We start from the raw sequence: 6,895 nt of genomic DNA, 5'->3' as shown, positions 1-6,895 counted from the left end.
AGTCGCGTCTGTTTGCGTCGCATCGTTGCTCTCGCGGCTCGCCTAACTCCTTCTTTTATACTTTTTTGATGACTCCATTTTGAAGCGATCATTACACAGACATCAGCCGAGATATGCATATTATCTGTTTTTCATGGACCTCATTGGGCGATAAAGATTACCTTAAAAGCGTTCAATGGATTTTTAAGGAGTTCGTTACTGTGTAGATTAACACACAAATAAACCAAGTGGAAGAACAACATATTATGTTTACAATTATCTCACTTAATATAATTTTTGTTATCTAGTGTCATAGGTAGAGCTACTCAATATAGTATGTATATATATGTGATAGTTCTACCGTTTCATACTATTATACGCCTGATATAAAATAATTTCAGAAAGCCTTTTTCAAATGTAAATAATAATTTTCATTTATAATAAAATTGTGTAGATATTGACCAACAATACATTTAAAACATTGACCTCTATCGATAGAATATGAAAGATGTAATCGAACACATTTTAAAGTGTTCAAAAATAACCAATAGATACATATCTTAATACACTAAATATAAAAACAAATCAATGAGAAACATACATATAAAAAGATATGAAATATCATCGCATCTATTCTATACACAAGGCTGCTATCATCAGCTATCGAGGGTAGTTTAACATATTTATGTGTTGAGGCGGTTAATTGTTACAATAAGTTAACCGTCTGAACTGTCAAAAAGTGCTATGTTTCAACAGCACCTCTCTTGATTTTGTTAATTTTTAGAGCGAGATAGACAGTTTTGACAGCTCAGATGGCTATTAGTGTTCTTTTGTTTGACCTTTACTCCTATTTAGGGAATCCAATCCCGAGCCAAAATTCTGATCCCGGGATTTCGGGATTACAATTTAACAATCCCGGGATTGGCATTTTTTCCATTGTTAATATAAAAATTTAATATTTACAAATAACATAGATAAAATCAGTCAAAAATAAATCTAGTATAATTTATACTATTTAAGACATTTATTGTTAATATTTTATACGTTCAATCTTGGAAATACACAAGTTTAATGGAGTAAATAATATTGTAATATAAATAATAATGTGCATTTAATAATCTGATAGTAAAGACTTAATGAATGGATTAGCGAGATTTAAAATAGTAAAGCAAATAATCATGGCGTACTGATGGCCTTTCCGCTTCATAAATCTAATTAGTCAGCGAAATATGAAATTGCCGTAAAACGTATGATATCATGGTGGAATTACTTTGTTAAAAGTGCAAAGCATTGTTTTTTTTCCAATCTTTCCATTTTTAATAATTTATGTGAAAAAATAAAATGAATCGGCAACCTACACATGGATATAAATCAAACTTCATTCAAACTCAGTTTATTTCTAATGTAGTTATTTTTTATTAAAAGTATTTTTTCTGTTATATTTTCGCTTTTATTTTATTTTCCATAAAAATTGATAAAAAAATCAATCCCGAAATCCCGGGATTATGTTTATCAATCCCGGGATTCACAGGTATCGAAAATAGTTCGGGATCCCGGGATTGGAATACCTACTCCTATTAGAATTATTTTCATATTGCCATATTGTATTACACAGATATTTTAATATTAAAAAAATAATTACCTCTTATTATTTTTTAAATATCTAAGATAAATATAACCACGAAGCGACCCTGTGCGAAGCCGGGTACTTCAGCTAGTATTATATAAAAAAATAGAATTACTCAAAAACCTTTCTAACACGTTCAAGAGAATTAGTACCTACATTTTAATGTTAAATATGTAATAATATTAGAAGGGACAATCGTTGGACAAATTTAGTAATCCAGTAGTATCCAAGAGGTACAAAGCGTCAGCAAGGTAGACCTAGAGGCCGCTGGATCGATGAAATGATATAGTTCTGCGGAAGTACATGGCAACGCAATTCACATGACCGAGAGAAGTGGAAGCAGCTTGAAGAGGCCTTCATCCGGCAGTGGATAGATTCAGGCTGATGATGAATATTATGATAACTGTGGTCAATGAACGCACATTTTATTGTAAGTTGTTTTCAATGTTTTTAAACACGATTATTTAAATTTCATCTTTTATTATTTAGTCACTAGATGTCTCTAGTATTTTTTCACATTAACACTGCATTTTGTCTTAAACTCTTACATAGGTAATTTATAAATAAACTCTCTCTTCCACGGAGCCGTACCGACGGCTAAATCGAGTATATTTACCCCCTACATTAATAATTTTCTTAAAGAGATAGATATATCATGGCATGTACGAAAATAATAAAACACCCGGGGGCGGGTTATTGAAAACGTTGGTCAGATATTATTTTACATTTCCTCCATAAAATATTAGATTCCTCTCTAGCGTGACTTGCATGAAGCTTCTATTGGGGGTTGGGGAGAAGGGAGCGCCTGCAACTTATCGACTATTAAAAAATATTAAAAATTCTTTGCGTATCTCAAATATTTGAGATGCTTTAAACTCATATTAGCATAGTGAAGGACTACTTTAATAACAAGTCTATTAAAATCTTCGGCAGAGTTTTATGGTCCATTGATATTTGTTATGAATTTTAACAGCATTTAGCATCTTAATTTAATTAAAAATAAAATTTATGTATGTGTAATGTCATTGAAATCGCAATGGCTTTAGTGGTACTATTTTTTTCATAAATATCACATAATAAGATAATTTATGCTTTCGTTTAATACGTGACATATTTGCTTATAATAAATTATATAAAGGTAGTACAATATTTAATTAAAACATATTATATTGTGGGCATTCTGATAATATGGCCTATCTGATATTTTTTACTGAAATTCATGTTTTATATCCATTCAATGTCAAATGATCTTGCAGTTCTTTTGCAATTTATCCGATATGTTAAAAAAAATATTTCCTAAGTTATAAGGAGAAAAAAATTTATCCTGTCACAACATTAAATAAAATTGGCCTATATAGCTGCCATGATATATGAGTTTTTTAACCCATAATAAAACACTAACTATATAATGATTGAAAAAAATTAATAGCTCTATATAAAAAAAAAATGAATTTGTTTTTTCGTTCTCCTGAACAGTTACCACTATCCAGTATCAGAATGCAGTGATCTACCTCACAAATTAAACAACACGTGTTGTATTTTATCATCCCAGGTAAATCCTCAATTTCCCACTCTTCGTAAAAATGGTGACATCGGTCTTATTTTGTGCAATCATTGTCAAAGTATTGTATAAACTTTTGTCTTAACTATTATTAGAGCTCCACCTATTAATAAGTTTTAGGCACCAAATGCTATAAAAAACAAATGTCAAAAATAATACTCACTTTAAATCTTCAATTAATATTAATAAAATTATTTATATTATGCACCTGCATGGGCGAGTGACAACGTGCCACATGATCTTTTTCAATAATATGTGTTTGGATCCAGAGCATGGACATGGGGGTAGTAGGTTCAGCAAGTGGATAAAATTATATTATATCTCATTAATCGGGAGGTGGCTACAATCCACGTCTAATTGTAGAGTCAAAAAGAAAAAATGTGCAAAAAATAATATCTTTAAAATAATATCTTAATATTTTTTTAAATACGATGGTTATAACCAGTTACCCGGTTAGTTATTCGCAAAATAACCGCTAACAGGGTAATATTTTTCCTCCGGTTAATTAGAAGCCCTAGATATTGCGCAAGCATAAAAAGAAGAAGAAATATTAGTGAGGTAAATACCTTTTTTATACATTAAGTATTAATACATGACTATGCCATATTATGAATATAATAAATGTGGCAAAATTCACCTAAATTTTATACTTTTATTAATCTTTTTTGAAATACTAATACCAACTTATTTTATATCTGAATTGACAGTATCCATCAATCTTCTTTGTGGTCGTCTAGTACACTGTCTGCCTTCTGGCTTGTACAATAATAAACTCACTTTCTTTGTCGTGCCCGATCCAGGCAACACACCCTTCATCGTGACGTAGCAGCTCTACGAATACCTTTCGTAGAGGCTCTACCCTATAATAATGTACCTGTTATGTGTGATGACTTACTTATTACAACGAATAAATAACTTTAATAATATCTTAGAAGAATATGATAATTTATTTAGATACAATTATGCATAAATAAAACTTTAAAACATACATCCGTATCAACAAAAAATTATATTTATAACGTACTTAGTAAATTTTAAATATTATTTAATAAATTAATTTGTGTTCATAATAAACCATTTCTTTTATTCAACGAATAATTCACAAGATTTTTAGAATATAACATTTCATATTGATCATACATAAATTCGTTGAATAAAATAAATAGTTTATAAAAATTGTTAGCATGTTCAAGTAGACGTTATAACTAAAGATATTTGACGAGAGCCGGGCGTCGGTTATAATTTAAGGTAATTAATAATCCTTGATTTAATACACAAAAACTGATAGTCAATAATAGCGCAATTTGATAAGCACTTCATGTCGGACCTACTAGTTTAAATTGCCGCAATTAGATTGGAGACTCGTAGCATAATTGGTTAATGTACAGTTGGCGCGATAACAGTGGTTATACGGGTTCAAATCCCGTCGAGCAACGTATTATTTTTTTCAAATGTGATTTTTTCTAGTGGGTATATATCTGAGGTGTTTTCAAGTTATGTATGTTCAATAATTTGTGCTTGTAAAACTACATACCTAAATGTTAATAATCAAAAACTATTTCTACTTTGCTTATGTCCTATTTCAGATTGATTTTTAACAGTTAAAAATTTACTGATGATTTAGTTAACTACTTTTACCCAGAAATAGCGCAAAAAATGTAATAAAATTATTTTTAAATTTAATTTTCGACAAATGTTATTTTAAACCGAAAATCACAGATTTAATCTGTGTTATGGACAGTATCGATTGAATTTTTAACGTCAGATAAAACACTTTTTTGTACGCTTCTAATATTTTATTGAAATAAAAAATTTTCGCCTTATCCTCGGAGCGCCGTCACTTTTTATCTTCACATTGTCGATGGTCCATAAAAGGGTGGTAAAAATTCCGTTGAAAATATTTTTAGCGTAGATCAGAAAATTTGACGATTGGTATTCCATTTGATAGTCAGTATTGATTTGTCATCAAGGCGGATACCTCCAGCATCAGCCCTCGGCCGCATCCGTCTCGTCTGCGCGAATATCTTTATCAAATAAAAGAACAAAGCGAGGGGATGGCGCTTTTCTCACCCTAGCGCCATCTTGCGGATTTATGTGATGCCCGGGATTTTCTTTTAACTCGCAAAACCCTAATAAAGTTTCAAAGCTTTCACTCTATAGCTCGCCAAATAAACGAAGGGTTCGCCGTATGCCTCCGAATAAAAGGAATGTGTTACGTAAAAATAAAAACAGATTTTCAAAAAACAATGTCAACCTTTTCGATCGAATATTCCGTTTGTTTACTTCTCGTCAGCCATTACGGATGTGTATTTTGTCTCTTTACGGACCCATCTGGATGCTTTTATTGCATGGCCGCATTTTAAACGAGAAAGCATGCGACATATTATTTTAAATAATTTTCCGATTCGCATGTTCTATCTGACAAATAACAACCATATTTTTTGTGGTAGACAATAATCCGAGTAGTCGGCCATAAGGCCAATTAAAAATAAAATCAAAAGGCCATAAGGAAAGAAATTTGATTTTCTTTAACATTGACTTCGTCATAATATAATATTCCCCAGATAGTTAAAACGTTGTCATGGAATAAATCCTGCTAACAATCAAAAGTTATGAATAAATATTGTACTTTACTCCTGGTTGGCTTATCACCCTCGGAATACAAAAAAATGTCCGTTATAGACAAGTTTTTATTAATAAATATAATTCAGTATTGTACTTGAAATTATACGAAAATACGAGAATATATTTCGGTGTTTGGTTGCATAAATGAAAGACTTGTGTCTCAAGATAATTAGTTATAATATTTTAGATTTCAGCTATAAAAAAAACATTTTTTGTATTACAAATAACAATTAATTTTGGGATTTTTTTCCAATTTAATTTAAAATTTATGAAAAATTCAATATATTGGCAAATAATGTCACTTAGGATAGGTACTTAAGAAGTGGCATGAAAATAATTGTTTCTTAAATTCAATATAATCCTATGCATTTAGGTTTATACAAAAATGTTGGAAATTTCATAGAGAATCGATTGATTTAAAAAAATGTATTTCAAAAAATTGGCGTTTAGGATAGTTTAGAATTGAATAAACGTATTATCCGAACAAGCCGCTAGTACATAGAACATACTGGTTATATAATATGTATTACGAATAAGAATTAATGTGACCTAATTTTAAAACAAATTAAAACTTTAAATATACGTACCTATATTATATTTTATGATCAGTTGTATGTATTCTTAAAATAATTATTATTTTACGTAATGATTTTCTGCGATGTAATAAATTTACTTTCTCTAAAGATTTGAAATACATTTTACTTTGCCGAGAAACACAAAATAATAAATCATTGTATTCAATACAATAAAAGATCTGTAATGCTTTTAAATCTTTTATTATAGTAAAACTTATCTTAACGAAACCAGGACCAGCTTAAGAATATTATACGGGCTGTATAAAACTTGTCTTAAACTACTCTTAAGCAGACCTAACAATAATTAATTATAATAATGCGTGATGTTGCATGCCATAACATTATTTTGCATAATACTACGATTTTTTATTACATAATACCATTATATTATTTTCAATATTACCCCTTTTTATACTCATCTAAAACCATGTGATTTTGTTATCGCATAATTTATTATACAACTACTATCGTCCATCCGTGGTAAGAAGTCATATAGCTAAAAATTGGTCGTGTGGACACTTTTTTACG

The sequence above is a fragment of the Rhyacophila brunnea genome, unplaced genomic scaffold (assembly GCF_057557595.1).
Source record: "Rhyacophila brunnea isolate RB1 unplaced genomic scaffold, BYU_Rbru_1.0 scaffold_3, whole genome shotgun sequence".
Taxonomy (NCBI): domain Eukaryota; kingdom Metazoa; phylum Arthropoda; class Insecta; order Trichoptera; family Rhyacophilidae; genus Rhyacophila; species Rhyacophila brunnea.
The sequence above is the reverse complement of the archived record's forward strand: the minus strand, read 5'-3'. Positions refer to the sequence as shown.